Below are 13,686 nucleotides of genomic sequence, written 5' to 3' on the forward strand. Positions count from 1 at the left end.
ACTGACTGAGTCAAAGATAATGTAATATAATTTTTTAATTATTTTAATAAAGTAGTTACTGATCTGATCTTTATAAGTCGATCAGTTGATAATTACTAAACACATGATATATTTTCTTCTACTCTATTATCTCTGCATTCTCTGAAATCTCTGGGGTCTAATGGGTTGTGTGCCTGTCTACACTTGAAGTAATCGAACTATTTCAAGCGATCAATGGATTCTTCAGATACGCATATGTTACTTTATTCTATCTTATTAGATCATATATGAATCGAGCTATTAGATTTAACATTTTATAGCAAAATTTGCAACAGAGATACATGAATTTTTGACTTTGTTGTCCTTAGTTTCTCCACACTTGTCTCATGAAATACACTTCAAGCAATATTGTTTTTCCTTCCACACTTATACGTAAGTTTTTTTTTTTTTAACTACCTTACTAGAACTAATGATAGATATTTAAATTATTGATAGTCTCCCAAAAAAAAATCAATTTACCCTTATTAAATGTACTATATTTTACTCTACTTTTAAAAAAATTGTGAAAGAGTAAAATTTGAAGAAAATGATTAATATCCATCTTTTTATATAAAGTGACCTATAAAAAGAAATATAAATTTTTATTAGAATGTGAATTATATATGCAGAGAGAGAGAGAGGACTAGAGAGAGCGTATCATGAAAATCCATGAAACTCATGTTATTTATTTATACTTATTAAAGTTTTTCAGACCACCTCTTTCTTACAACACTATATACAATAAATTATTCGAATCTGAACTCAACCCAAGAGATGTGTCAAACACATTTTAAAATCATTTTTGAGAATTAATTCATTTAAATTCAAGGTAAAAATAATAATAATATTCTTTTAATCTCCAATGTTTCTTTATTTTTTTGTTTTGCGTAAAAGAAAATATAAAATAAAATAAAATAAAAACTGTCTCTGATAAGTTTTCTATTATTAATTTAGATTTACTTTGAATGCACACATTCTATATATACAATTGTTTTTCTCCTTGCAGCTGAAGTCTTTATTTCCTACTATTTTATATTCTGCGCATATTGCGCTATTAAATAAATATATATTCTAACAGTAGTATTTACATGTTTATTAAAAACAGAAAAATGAAAAGAAAATTACATTCAAGTCTCATAAAAAAAATTATTACTGTAAGGTCTTATAAATTTTATAAAATACTCATAAGTGTTAAATCTTTGCATATTGACAACTTGATTAAGAGTATTGACAACTAAACAACGGCTATTTATAACTTATAAAAAAATAATAACTTATAATTGTAAGTTATAAATGACCTTCAATTATCAATACTCTTAATCATGTTGTTAATATATAAAATTTAAAATTTAAGAGTATTTTATAAAATTTATAGATCCTCCCATGACAAACTTTTTCTGTAAGACCCGAATGCAATTTTCACAAAAATGAATCACCATTTCCAATATAACAGGTTGGGTCGATTATATTGTAACTTTTATATTGTGCATGAGATCCGAAAGCTGCCACGGTAATTTTGGAGATTATAAATAAACATATTGATTCCTCACTAATATTTTATAATTATCGATAGAAGACAAAATGAGGGAGAGTTATAAAGAATCAATTCAATTTTATTAATAAATAATTTATTACAATAAGGACAAAGCTAGGAATATGTATTGTTTTCCCTCTGAACAAGATCGTTTTGTGTACAAAAATTTAGTTGAAGTCTTTGCAACTGATCTACATCAGGGCATATATTCATATTCAAACAGTGCTTCTAAAAATATTTTTTTTAAATTTAAATAATGCTTATAAAAATACATCTTCAAACTAAAATACGGAACATCTTTTAGAATTTTTGGTTAATTCAAAATATCAGGAACTTGATACCTTTTATAATTGTTCTTTCAACAATATTCTTATTTTATTTATTATTTTTTAAAAATATGCATTAAAATTTTAATTATTATTATCAAAGCACTTATATAAAATCTTTAATGAGGATAAAATTGAAAAGATATAAATTATTTTAAGAAATTAAAGTTTAAATTAACAATTTCTTAAAACCATATATTTTCATTTAGAGAAAGTATTTATAAATCATTCACTAATAAAAAATCCCTCTATATGCCAAAAAAAAAATCCCTCTATAAGGTCACATGATTAAATTTCTAAACGACGTGGTTTTACTCAATGTGCAACATATTTTCTCATAAAGATCCTTTGAATAAAATTAGACTAGAAATTCAGGAAGTAAAAATTTTCTAAATTAATTCAGGATATTCTTGGGGAAATCATTTCTAGAAGTTATAGTATTAATGTACAATAAATTAAGACTAAAGAATTGAAACGTGGCAAATTTTAGAACAGCACTAAATATTCTGGTGTGCCATACATACATCTTGAAGAAGTAACCTTCTGATGATTCGCCAGAAATTAATAAATAATTATGTAAGAATTAATTTAGAAACTAATAAAGCTACTATGTTTTAACTTTTAAGTAGTATCGTTGTGTTGCTTGAAAGGAATTTTGATGGTTGCTTGACTTCATGAACCCTTAATTAATTAATGTATGGAGATTGTACTAATCGGAATATAGCCGTCTCATACTCTAATTAATTAAGCAAAGAGAAATTTTTTGGCCGTCTAATATGGTTATGTGACTATGATTTTTAATTTATTAACAATAACAATTAATTTTACACTTATTTTATCAACACGAATGATAAAGCCTATTTAATTTTTTATGGCCAAAATCTATTTAATAAAAGAAATGCATTTACATTCCTACTTGTTCAGAAATAAATATTGAAATCTAGTAATTGAATTCTTTTTTAACGTTTAAGAATGAGAGAAAAAGAGTTACACTTGTGTGTTTTTTTTGGAACAAAAACGTGTGTTTAATTTCATATTAAAAAGCACTAAAATCATGATTTTGAGCAATAAATGAAATCACTGTCATCTTTGTTGTTGAGTATTAATTTGAATTTTCTATAGTTTTAACTTCTAAGGAGGATATAATATATACAAAACAATAAAAATAGATCAATTTTCAAAAATGAATCATGTATATAATTTTATTGGTTTATATTATTTTATTTTTGAAAACATGTTAAAAAGAAGGGTAATTAGCAAATTAGCCTCTAAACTATAGATCCATAATGAGATCCTCCCAAACTGATTTCTGGTTTAATATTTTTTTAACTTTAAAAAACAGTGCAATATGATCCTATCATTAATAAAACTTTTCACCTTAATTGATCAGAAAAGGAGATAAAAAATTGTAGAAAAGGACCAATAATTTTTTTGTCATTTTCTATAATTTTTGGATTATTGTATACAACTTTTGAGTCCTTTATTATAATTTTTAGTACTTTTCAGTAATTTTTGAAGTTATTTTTTATCATTTTCTAGTCAATTAATAATCAAAGTAAACTTTTATTAACTATAAGAGTTAAATTACACTATTTTTTAAAAGTTGAAAAGAAACATTATACCAAAAATAAGTTTAGGATTTTAAACTCTTTTGAACTTATAATTTAATAACTAATTTGCTTATTTATCCTAAAAGAATCAAAATTATCAATGTCAATATATCATGTAAAAAATCTATGTCAAATGATGAATTACGATCAACTCTAACACAGGAAAAAAAAATCTAGTTTTATTCACTACTGTGTGATTGCGATGGATGAAACTTAAATTTTTGCCTTTTAGTTAATGGTGGACCGACGATAACCTGTTTCAAATAATTGAAGAAGATGGGGACTGCCGTGATGCAATATATTCATAATTGAAAATGATGTTTCAGGGGATATTATCACATTGGTTTAAATAATTATAATTGTAACCTTATTGTTTATTAATTTTACATTAATTGAAATTTTGTTAAGCTTTTCCATATATTTGACTAGTTTTTATTATGATTTTTATATCTCCTAATAATCATAATAAATGTAAGCATATTGTATTTTAATGAAATTATTATGAGAGGATCTTACGAACTCAATTTCTCATTAACTCAAAATGCCAATGAAAATTAAGCCGAGAGAAATTCAATAGATATTAAGTAAGGTTCTAAGTTTTATTGTTTAGAAATATATATATTATGAAAGTAATGTATCTAATCTAGAGATGGAGATATTGAAAATTAAACTAGTTATTGAACCAATCAGGACACTGGTTTAAAGATTAATGGTCAAAATCGTAGACAAACCATGATCAAAATAGCTTTAAACAAAATATTTTAATTATTAAATTGATCAAGACACTGATTTAATGATTTATTAATTTAGTCAAGCGAGTTGACCCCAATTTCCATACTACACTAGAGATGAAGGATATTTGAATTTGGGGGAACCAATTACCCCAAAATACTAGTTGGGGTAAGAGGTATCTTGATTGGGATATAATATTTCAAAGAGAAAATTAAAACTGCAGATCCTTCTAGTTTTTTTTTTATAATTTTGAATTAAGTTTCTATAGTTTACTTTGTTTTAATCAAATCCTTATAGTTTGATCAAGTAAATATATTAGTCTCTGAATGGTTTAAATTCTTGAGTTTTTCCTTTTAAAAAATGAAATTAAGAACTTTTACATTTTTATTAAAAGATTATACTCTTTCTGTTTAATATTATAAGACATTTTTAATTATATCATACCTCTAATTAATTAGCTAATTATCTTAGAATTTACACACTTGTACCATGAGGAGGAAAGAATTTATAAGTTAACAAAGTAAAATTAACAAAAGAAGGTCTGGAAGTAACCCAACAAAAAAATTCAATTATTTATAACAAACAGTCAAACCTCAAATGATGAAAACAAACATAAAGTGAAAAGTAGAAATCACTGTGCATTGGAATCGCACATCATCACTAAGCAATGGAAAGTTAAGTTCCATTCAACCTTCTTACAAGATTGAACCTTTTTTGATCCAGCATGCAGTGGGAGACGAAGGTTGTCATCATATTGGTTAATCAACGTAAGAGGAAGAAGATTGAAGTAACTTGGCCCATTCTACCGTCAGGGCGACCCGTTTCATCATCATCGTTGGCAAACCCATTTGTATTTGCAGTCTTGGCTTGTAGGTGAGTGTGGTGAATTTCTAAAAGCGTATTTTTTATGCCATGAAAAATTCAAAATCAGCTCCATCCTTGTGTTTCAATGGAAATTTGTCATGTATATTATTCTTCTATTTTCACTAAAATTTGTAGTTTTGTCGTGCGGGTATATAAGTTTCGGCGGTGTTTAAAGAAGGAGCTTAGCAAGTGAATCTAATTAAATTCTGAGTTGTGCACAAGGTGTAATATTCGCCTTGATATTATCAGGATAACATTCTAACTCGTCATGGTGATAACCGTGATTAATTAAAATTTCAATTAAAGTCATCACAACCCAAGTTTTTTTATAATTAGTTGAAAATTATAGGATCTCAAGAAAACCTTTTGAAAGGTCGTTTGAGTTCAAACAATAGTTTAAGATGAGTCATATGCAATAACAAAAGCATGGAAATATAAAACAACACATAAAAAACAAAATTGGAGCATTCTGGAAATTCCAAAATTTTGCCCGTTCGCAACGCCACCGCAAGACTTCTTTGCTACAGCGGATGGCACAAGGAGCCATACTCTTGCACCGTGGTGTGCACCTGCTATCATAACTGGCATACCATGATTGATGTGTTGAATATATATTGTGTGTTGCATTCATGTGTAAAACTTGGCATATATATTTGTTACACTTGCCTTCCCTTTGTATAATTGTCTAATTACTTACTCACTCTTTGTGTGATTACTTCCATTCTTAGGATGGGAGAGAGAATGGCAAGAAGAAGATCTACTAGAATTGCTACAGGTGGTAAGCCATCTAACACGAATGTGGTACCAGAGATTAATGAACTACCTTTAGAGAATCATATTCTGATTGGTTAGAACTTGGAACAATCGAGGAATAAGTCATAGGGTAATGAGATCCTATTACTCAAAATGAGGAATTTGATGCAAGAGATTCATAACTCATTGCAAGGACAAGGTACACCAAGAAATGATAGAGTAAGGGGTGATAGTAAAACTATTGAGAATAAAGAAGATATGTATGAAGAAGAGGATGAAGCATATGAAGAAAGAATGCCCAAGCAATATGGGGCTATTGGTGGTAATAATTCACAGAACTTTATGGATAGGGTTTGGAAGAGTTTTTTACGGTTTCATCCACTTACTTTTGATGGGACTATGAAAGAAGAAGAAGCTGAAGAGTGGATTGAGTGGATAGAAATAATATTTGAGGTAGTGCCATGCTTAAAAAAGTAGAAGGTGACTTTAGTTTTGGTGTTGTTTGTCAAAGAGGCCAAACACTAGTGGAAGTCAGTGAAACCGTCAGGCAAAGTCAAGTAGACATGGGATGAATTCAAAGTGAGGTTCTTCAACTTCTACTTCCTAGTGGCCTTTAGAGTTGAGAAAGAGGACAAATTTCATGAGTTCAAGCAAGGAAATCTAGATGAAGAAGCTTTCATCGCTAAGTTCAATTAGTTATCTAAGTATTTCACTTACCTTATGGAAAGGATGTTTCAAAGTGGAAGGCAAAGAAGCTACTTGAGAAGATGAGGTCTAAGTATCAATAGCAATTGGCCTTATTTAGGATCACATGTTATGAAGAGATAGGCAATAAGCTTAGAATAGCTACAAGAAGAGGCAAAGAGGTAGAGACTAAGAAAAGCAGGGATAGTTAGGGCAGATTCTCATAATCGCTTGGCCCTACTGGTGGAGTAAGTAAGAGTTCTGATTTTAGCTCTGGTAGCTCTAGGAGCTTTGGGAAGAAGACAACTTTTCAAAATGGATCATAGTCTCAAGGTTCTTTTTAGAGAAGCAATGGGCTGAAGAACAGTGCCAGTGGTGTATAGCCATCTTAGTAGGATTGAGGTAATGGAATAATTTATACTATTTGATTAAAGTGCTTAACTATTTGTATAGCCATCTTTCATATGCAATGCTTTTAAATCACATATAGAAAATTTACATATCTACTCACAAAAAGTTAAGCACTTTAATCAAATAGTGAAAATTATTCTATTATCTCAATCTTTTTATCACAAAAAGGGTTATCGTGATCTAACGTTTACTTCACACATTCAACATGCACAACCATACTTGAGCAACACTCAGTCTATACAATTAAGTAATTATTGTCAATTATCACTTTAGTTACACCCTTAAATCACTTAATTTTGGGGTACCCAGTAAACTAAAAAATCTCATTCATCAACTTCAACTCTTTCAACATACTCTACTAATCCCAATTAGCATCTAACCACACTAATATTATTAACTATTTACCTACATTGTTTCAAAATTCCCAAATTATACCTAGGGTTCATTTAAATCTTTAATCACAAATTCCTAATCCATATAAAACCTATAAACCTAAGGTTAGAGGTTTAAGTTAATTCCTCAAAACCTTAACTAAGTCAATGGATTTGGTCTAAATCCAAGGAAACTAAAATCACAACCTCCATTGCCTTAAGAAGTCAGAAATTCACATAAAATGGAGAGGGAGATGTGAAGGAACCTTACCCAAGATGTAACAAGCTTAATGTGCCTATAAAATGATGTTGGAAGCAAGCCTTAGCAGCCCCAAGCTTTTCCTCCTTCGTTGCTCTCCTTTTCTTTCCTTTCTTTCTTTTGAAATCAAATGCATTTCGCATCTGGTTTATTTTTAAAATTTGGCTATGCATTGGGACACATTAAGCGTAAGTCGCGACACATGGCACAAAAATTGCCACATGCCATTTTCGCCACCTACTTGAGCTTGATTGATCTATACACCATCTTAGCTCATTTTCAAACTGTTCAAAAGTTGAATAACTATATTAATGTCCCAAAAACACTACTAGCTTAAAAGTCATAAATTTTGGCCAAATTGCCCTTCTTAAACACATAAAGTTTTAAGTTGAAAACTTAGGGTGTTACACAAGGTAAATGTTGTAGTCTTAGGATTTAAAATTGCCCTATGAGCTAAAATGGATTTTGTAATATGAAAATTATAATGTAGCATTGCAGAAATTCATAAGTTGAGGAATTTGTGTTAGAATATGTTAGAAGTGAAAGTCAACCTAAGAAAAATGGGATTATGTGTTGTAAAAATATGAGTGTTGTCTTGTTGATATAGGATATTCAATTGCAAATTCATAAAGTCTTAGCATATTAGTTTATAGGAAATGAGGGTTGTGTAAAAAGAAAATTTGAATGGACTAATATAACTATCATTGATAGAAAAAGATGTGTCAATGTAAATTTTAGTTTTGAATGTAATAAATGTGAAAAGTCTCAAACTTAGAAAATTTGGATTATATGCTATGAAAATAGTGACATTGTTATGTTAAAAGTTGAATGTTTAATTGTAAATGTCAAAAATTTGAGTTGTATACTAAGTAAATTTTATTGAATTAATATGTTGGTTGTAATAGCCTTCACCCCACCCTCTCGAGGGTTTTTTAAACTGAGCCTACCTATATTATTGTAGCGGAGGCCATCTTTTTTCAAGGTCGCACTTGGGTTATTTCTCACCCCATCAAAGAAATCTTTTGGAGCCTTTCCAGTCTCGAACCTCCAACTCCTACCATCTTAAGGAAGTTAAGGCTAAATCTGGTCACTCAATGGTACCAGACTTAGCCTCAACTTCCTTAAGGTAGAGATTGGAGGTTGCCTAGTTCAAAAGCCTTTTATATAACAATCCTCACCCTACCCCACCAAGGGTCTTTTGAGGGCTAACCTACATCACTGCAGCAGAAGTCAACTTGTCTCAAGGTGGTACTTGAGTTATTCCTCACCTTATCAAAGATGTCTTTTGGAGCCTTTCCAGACTCGAACACGAGAGTTAGTGTTTATTATTTGCACCTTACTCTGTTGCACTAATATCCCTTCTTGTTTAGGAATTGCTCACACTTTCATTCTTTATCAGCATTACTTTTCAAGTATAAGGAGTATTTAGAGAGCTCATTAAATTCATCTATGAACTCCTCAACATCCATATTGCGTTGTCTCAAGTTGTAGGACTCAGCTTCTTTTGCTGCCCTTACAGTTGGCGGGTAGAGCCGGGAATAAGGGCCGGGCCTAGAGGGCCGAGCCTGAAAGCTTTGTTTAAATAAGGGTTCGGACTTTGAAAATAAATTTTTTTTAAAGTAATCGAGCTTGAGGGCTTGGCCCTGATAAGCCCTGTAAAATAGGGCTCGGGCCCGGGCTACCCTTCAAGCCCTATTATATTATTTTTATTATTATTTTTTTAGTAAAACACGTGTTTGAAATCAATGACCTGCTCACCTGATCCTACATACATTATATTATTATTAATTTTAATTTATTCTAAAATTAATTTAATATAATTTAATAAATATTAGTATATAGTATAAAATTTATGATATTTTTTATTTTTTTTATAATTATTATATTTGTATATTTATAAAAAAATGAACTATTTTTTAAATGAAGATTTAAATTTTATTACTAGACTTCTAATGTATGTTATTTAATTTCTAAAAAATTATGATGATTTTAATTTTTTTAATTTTAAAATATTTTAATTTATTTATAATGTTTAATTTTATTTTAATTTTTTTATTTTTTAAAAAAGGACTTACGGGTCTGGCCCTGAGCCCTGAGCGTAAGGGCCGGACTTAAAAAATGGAGGTTAAAATGGGAAACCGGGCTTTAGGGCTTAGGCCCTAAAGGGCCAAGCCCTTAAGGGCCGGGCCCGCCCGTATTCCCACCTCTATTGGCGGGAAATAGTGGGCAAAGAACCTCTTCTTAAATGAATAGATGAAGTAAGGCAGTTTTGACATTAATTCAAATAAGAGGCAATTTTATCATTTTTCTTAAAAATTTAATATTAAATTAGTACCCTTAGACTACAATGGAATTTTAGAAATTTAGGAGCTTTGATTCAAAATATGTTTGGTCAAGGGGTTTTTATTGATATTTTTCATAAATCACCACATCAAAATATTGAACATTTAGGGACAAATAAAATGACCCAATCATGTCGAGTTCAGAGTATTCACAGACTCCAAGAGAATGGTTTAAAAATAAAAGTAATCATTAACCCTTGAAACAAAGTTGTTTCTTAGAGTTTGTAGATGCTTAATAATGGGGTGGGTTGCCTATATTATTTTCCTACAAACTAAACTACATTTTTCCTGTTAATTTATTCATTTATGAGGGAAGATATTAATTAGGGTATAGCTAATAGCGGGTCAAATGATCAGGTTTCATTGTCATGTGATGTGAACATGCTCTCATTAGAGGACGAAGCTTCGTAGCACTGTGGTTTAATTCAGGCACCGACCAAGCCAGCAAATTCCTCAATTAACGCGTTTCTCATAAACAAATTAAAACCAAAGATATACTGACAAAGTGGTGGTTAAGGGTGTTTTGAATTTCATAAAATTTAAGATATTGCAATTTTGGCTTGTTTTGTCTTGTTATGTGAAGATTTTTAATTGTTTAGTTCATATTCTTATTTAATTATTTTTTGAGATTTTTTTTAATTACAATCACATTATATATGTGTGCGCGCGCGGGCGCAAAAACGTGGAGAATGCTGATCGAGCCTAAGACATTTTTGAAGTAAGTTAATTGACCTGATATTTGATATTATCAACTTATAATTTAAATTAAAGATTTTGAAAAATTGATGATACTTTCAACCGTCCGTCACAATAATGCATGAATCTAATTTATTCATTAATATTGAATATCAAATAATTATATAAAAACTAAAGTAGAGACAAATATGGAGGAGAGAAATCTACATGGTGCTTGCCTGGCCACCATACTTGTCAACTTTACCTGTAAATATCACCAATTTTCCTTGTAAATAAGAGAGGAAAATGAGTTCCAACATAGCCTCCCATATTTTTAGTAATTTGAAATTTTCCTCCCATATTTTTATCCCATACTTTTTTATGGGAGCTGGGACAAACTCATTCTGACATAGATCGAGAAAAAATCAGACCAACTAAATTAGGGATAATAAAGAACACCCCTAACTTCTAGTGCCGGTAATGCTCATAAAATAAAGATATGAGATGTTAAAAAAGAATAAGATTAAATGTTTCGAGTTAGATGGATAATGGAAAACAAACCTGATTGAACGCACGAGGCATAACATTTATAAGATTCCCCAATTGCCATTAAATATACCTAACGCAGTGTGTGTGTGTGTGTGTGTGTGTGTGTGTGTGTGTGGAGGGGGGGGGGGGGCGGAGAGAATGAGATTCCATTATTGAACAGCGTGAGCGTAGTCTGTCTCAACACTAAAGCCAAGACGGAAACCCTATTATTATTGTTATTGATTATTGATTAATTAATAAATCTCACTTTTGTATATTTGAACATTTCTCAAGTACAACGTGGTATCCTTAAATTGACTAATGGGTAAACGATGGGTATAATCATGATAAGTATGTCAATTATAGAGATAGATTATGATTATTTCGGGATATATGGTGGTACTAATACGTACACAGATAATCTTCGTGTGCTCTAATCATTGCCATCTTTTTTTTTTAAAAAAAAAAAGGCTTTTCTTTTGTTATGATAAGTCAAGTGCATGTTTTAATTTTCTAAGGCAAAATAAATAAATAAATAAAACGTGCATGTTCTTCTAATTAATTGAATTCTTTAGCTAGCTGTTTGAACCAAAATATCGCACTGGGCTGAGGGATAAATCGTATTGAGACCCAACTCGATCGGAGGAAACCATGCTGCCAAACTTAGTCCATGATAACATAAAACCTGGACCCGGAAGATTAGTAAAACGCCCCGTTTCGATGGAGCGGTGACCAAGTCCTAATAAGACCATACCCTTCATTTATTGAGAAACTCAGAGTACTCACCCTGCCACTCTCCTTCAATTAGGCGCACCAGGGATAATCAACGTGACAACGTGAATAGTTATTGCTCCTCTAGGAGGGTGAAATTCAAATTTGAAGGAGCATGTGACTATCTTTCTCTATAAAAGACAACGAGTGTGTAACTAATGGTCAGTTTTAACTTTTTTAAGACTCAACTTAAATCAAACTTGTCTTATACAAACTCAAATAATTATTGACCTAGTATCAACTAAAAATCTTACCCAGCCCAACCTTGATTCTTCAATCTTGCCTAGTGCAATCTTGATTTCTTAGTCTAGACCTCCTAGGCTCGTCAAAGCACCCCCATTGTAATTACTATACTTAGTAAAGCAATATTGTGTTTTACATGCACTTCTACACAATATAATATCCAAATTTGCTTTGACACTTTAAGAAAATTGTGATAAAAGAACATGGGAATTCATAATCATTTGATAACTTATTTTCTCTAATTCTATTTATAAGTTATTTTCAACATGTTTTATCAAAACTAAAAAAAAAACCTTAAACCTCATAAAATTTGTCTTAAAATTTAGCAAATTTCTACCTTTATTCTTAATAAATATTCTTAAATTTCATTGGCATTTTCATTCAAAGTATTTAATAAATACAAAAATGTAAAGAAGAGCATTAAAAATTGACAAATGTTTTATAAATAAGATTAAAATTTTTTTCTTTTTTTAACTTATAAATAAGATAAGAGAAATATTTTTTTGAAGACTTGCTCCACTGGCATATGTCTGGCGACACCTGAAACCCAAACCAATGTCAACACTACTAGCATATAATAAATAACAAGAGGCGTATACAAGGGCTATAAGTTTCTTCTGTCCCACTTTTATAGATTTTACTTTACAAATCATTTATGGATCAAACTGAAAAATTTACATTAAAATTAAAATAACACATTTTCTCTTATTTATTTTTAAAAGGGCATAGATACATGATACATGCGCAGATACATACAGCGAAGCCAGTCGAGAAATTATTGAGGCATTAATATTCATAAATGGCAAATCGTTGGCGTAAAAATGACATATTCAGAAAGAATATGAAATAAAAAAATCAAGATGAATGTAGAGAATCAATATAAATTGAATTAATACATATATTAACAAGTAAGTTTATTTGGAGGTGAAAGTTGATCTGGAATTGCATATCAAACAAATTTTCATCATTGAATGATTCTTAATTAATATTGATTTATTTATTTTTTTCAAGAAAAAACTCACATTTTAAATTAAAAGTTATATGCGCACGTGCCGATGCATATACACGTATACTTTTATTGTTGTCAAACTTTGAGTTGACTCTATGAGTTTATTATTTTTACATTTCTACCTTATAAAATCGTATTAACTCGCTTATAAACTCAGTTAAACTTGGTTGTTAACTCTCCCAGTTTATTATTTTTATATTTTTAGCTTATAAAATCATGTCAATTCACTCACAAACTCATTAAATAAAATATATATGTATATATTATGTAGAACTTAACTTATAGAAGTAAAAGAATTTGGTTTAATGAAAAATAAAACTTAAAAAAATCAATGTTAAAAAAATAAAATAAAAAATACAAAAAATAAGTTATCATATTTTAAAATTTTTATATTGAGTATAATAATTTATAAATGTAGATAGATTTAATTTTAATAATTTATATTTAAAATATATTTAAATTAAATTATGATCATATTTTATATTTTAATTATGTACTTTTAAAGGCTATTTATTAATAAAAATAAACTCTTACGAGTTTATGATTCATGCTTACA

Source organism: Prosopis cineraria, unplaced genomic scaffold (genome assembly GCF_029017545.1).
Source record: "Prosopis cineraria cultivar Desert tree isolate PC_DT_omini unplaced genomic scaffold, ASM2901754v1 PC2, whole genome shotgun sequence".
NCBI lineage: Eukaryota > Viridiplantae > Streptophyta > Magnoliopsida > Fabales > Fabaceae > Prosopis > Prosopis cineraria.